The 3355-nt window shown below is 39.9% G+C and overlaps 1 non-coding gene across 1 annotated transcript; it reads right to left on the bottom strand.

The window, feature by feature from the left end:
* Window positions 1-1958: 1958 nt before the first annotated feature.
* On the bottom strand, window positions 1959-2093 carry LOC112650857 (U4 spliceosomal RNA). Its single transcript, XR_003130503.1, has one exon. It is a non-coding gene; the product is annotated as a U4 spliceosomal RNA (small nuclear RNA).
* Between the last annotated feature and the right edge of the window lie 1262 nt (window positions 2094-3355).

The raw sequence follows: 3355 nt of genomic DNA, 5'->3' as shown, positions 1-3355 counted from the left end.
CATTCATTCATTGCAGATCCGTGGGGTGCGCCTCGTGTGGGCTGAGTATTGCAGTATGCTCCAGATGCATGTGCAGGGGCCCCAGGGTCTCTACCTTTCAGCGTGTTTCTGTATCTCCACGGAGTGAGACTGTGGCAATCTCTCAGTCTAGTTGTTTTGCTTTTCCTGTCTTCCTGGGTACTGGAAATATCTGTGCCCAAAGGCAATTTATGGGTCCCCTAGCCTAGTTATGTTTTGGTCTTTCCCTCTGTTAGATTTATTAAACAAGGAGGCCGTTAGACTGAGGTGGTTCCAGGATCTAAGTAAGCAAAGCAAAACCTAGGCCCGTAAGTGACTCAAGGTTAAGAAATCAAAACCTAAGGACAAGTCACAAATGGATAAAGAAGATGTGGTCTATGTATACAATGGAATATTCCTCAGCCATTAGGAACGACAAATACCCACCATTTGCTTCGAGGTGGATGGACCTGGAGGGTATTATGCTGAGTGAAATAAGTCAATAGGAGAAGGACAAACATTATATGGTCTCATTCATTTGGGGAATATAAAAATTATTGAGACGGAATAAAGGGGAAAGGAGAAAAAATGAGTGGGAAATCTCAGAAAGGGAGACAGAACATGAGAGACTCCTAACTCTGGGAAACGAACTAGGGGTGGTGGAAGGGGAGGTGGGCGGGGGGTGGGGGTGACTGGGTGACGGGCACTGAGGGGGGCACTTGACGGGATGAGCACTGGGTGTTATTCTATATGTTGGCAAATTGAACACCAATAAAAAATAAATTTATTTTTAAAAAAACCAAATAGCCGATAGACTTTTCCAAATAAGGCAAATGCTTAAGCTATAGTCAACGAGTGATTTCCTCACCTTGCCTCAGCATTGCCTCTGTAAGCCTTTCTCCTCATTCCCTTCGCTGGAGCCCTTCTACCTACTTCCCGTGCGGAACTGCCCAATTGGATAGATTTTTGATCAAATAAAGTCTTAAAATTTGTAATATGGTTCTTTTAATAGTTCTGTGATTTGACTTATAGAATTTTACAGGTAGAGGAATTTGCTCATTCATTTATTAAACAAATATATATTAAATGCTGCCCTATGCCAGTCTCTATGCCAAATACTAAGTATACAGCAGTGATTAAAAAGATAAATTTCCTAGTCTCATAGAACATAGTTGGATGAGGAAGACCGACATTACAAGACAAACATATAAATACATTTATGGGCACGCCTGGGTGGCTCAGTGGTTGAGCGTCTGCCTTTGGCTCCGGTTGTGATCCCAGGGTCTCAGGATTGAGTCCTGCTTCTCCCTCTGCCTATGTCTGTCTCTTTCTCTGTGTCTCTCACGCATAAACAAAATATTTTAAAAAATAAATTTATGGTTACAAATTGTGAGGTGAAAAAAGGCGGGAGGGGAAGAATTATGAGGTGAAGAGACGAATGTGAGATATCTCCTTAAGACTGGAGGACCTCTTGTGCATTATTATTGCATTATTATGCATTATTATTGTACTCTGGTGGTTTGCACAATTCCGGAGTTATGAAAGGTGCCCATCAGAGTCGGGCAACATGGTGACATTAAAACCTGAAGGGGGGACCCCTGGGTGGCCCAGCGGTTTGGCACCTACCTTCGGCCCAGGGCGTGATCCTGGAGTCCCAGGATAAATGATGGATGAGGGAGATTGAGGTGTCATTATATAACTTAATTATTAACATTTTAAGTTTAAAACTTTAATAAATCAAAGCTTTGATAACTAGCATTCCAAATAATTTTATGCATTTGGTCCTCAGCATTGAACAATGGCAAAATTATTTCCAACTGGAAGTCTTAAATTACACTGAGTGTGTTAAGGCCTGGTACATATTAAAGGATTAAATAAAGCACAGTGGATCTTCAGGCACATATTAAATGATTAACTAAAGTAGATAGTGTTTCTCCTATTTTACTAATTTATAAAAGTGAATACTCAGGTACATATTAAACAATTAAAGTAGGTGGTGTTTCTACCATTCTAATAGTTTATAAAAGTAAAGTTTTTAATTAGCAATAATCGCACCTCAGATAAACCTCATTGGCTACGATTAATTGTGCAAATCTTAGTTTATAAAAGTAAATTAACAATAATTTTCATAATTCTTCCTGATTTCTCAAATACTGGTAGAATAATAAATATTACAATTGCAAAAGTTTACATGAAACGCTTTGACTGGTAAGAAATGAAAACGGGGATCCCTGGGTGGCGCAGCGGTTTGGCGCCTGCCTTTGGCCCAGGGCGCGATCCTGGAGACCCGGGATAGAATCCCACGTCAGGCTCCCGGTGCATGGAGCCTGCTTCTCCCTCTGCCTGTGTCTCTGCCTCTCTCTCTCTCTCTCTCTGTGTGACTATCATTAAAAAAATAATAATAAAAAAATAAAAATAAAAACGTATTTCTTAGATGGCTATATTGAATAAGGAAACAAAAGAATATTCAGCCTAATATACTAACTTGGACAGATCAAGAAATGACCATTAAAGTAGAGAAACTTACTGTAAAAAAATCAGTGGATCGTATGTACATATATGTCAATTCTATTTTTTTATATATTTATTTTTTATTGGTGTTCAATTTGCCAACATATAGAATAACACCCAGTGCTCATCTCATCAAGTGCCCCAAATATGTTAATTCTTTATGGTAGTTTGAATTTGTGTTGTAAGACAAAGACTCAGCCGCAGAGAACGTGGGGAATGCTAATCTCTCGGGAACACAGATATCAAATTTGCTGACCAGGGGTTCTCAGATCCATAAAGGGTATCATAAAAATATAAAAATGGACTCTGCTAGTCTTGCTTTTATCTTGTTGGGGGAACCATAGGATACTCATCTGTTACCTTACTTGGTTTCTTTCAACATCATTATGTACGCATAAAATGATAGCATTTGTTTGGCATCTGGCAGCAAGCAGGAAAGACTGCTGAGGGTCAGCGGAGACTGGAGACCATGGGTACCCCAAGGCTACCGGATCAGCATCTTTACCCCATCACCCATGCGAGACACAGCTGTGTGCTTTGACATACTGGTGGATGTATGGTCTAAAAAATATAGGTGACTTGTAAGTCCCTGTTGTTACTACTTCTCTTAGTGACTGTTCAAAAATCTCTTTTCTTAAATTCTTGCTTTGGGTTTACGTGGGGTATAGTATCAGAGGTCTCTAAAACAGTCTAACAGGGATGTTAGTCCTTCACAAGCCTGAAAAGAAAGACCCTCAGTTTGCATCAGCTTTATACAATAAGCAGCCTCTTTTATAATGTCTATTTAATAAAAAGGGAGCTTTTCCTTTTTACCTGCAACCGCATTCATAGGATGCCAGAGGCAGGG

The sequence above is a fragment of the Canis lupus genome, chromosome 29 (assembly GCF_003254725.2).
Source record: "Canis lupus dingo isolate Sandy chromosome 29, ASM325472v2, whole genome shotgun sequence".
NCBI lineage: Eukaryota > Metazoa > Chordata > Mammalia > Carnivora > Canidae > Canis > Canis lupus.
This window is presented reverse-complemented; position numbering and strand designations above follow the sequence as displayed.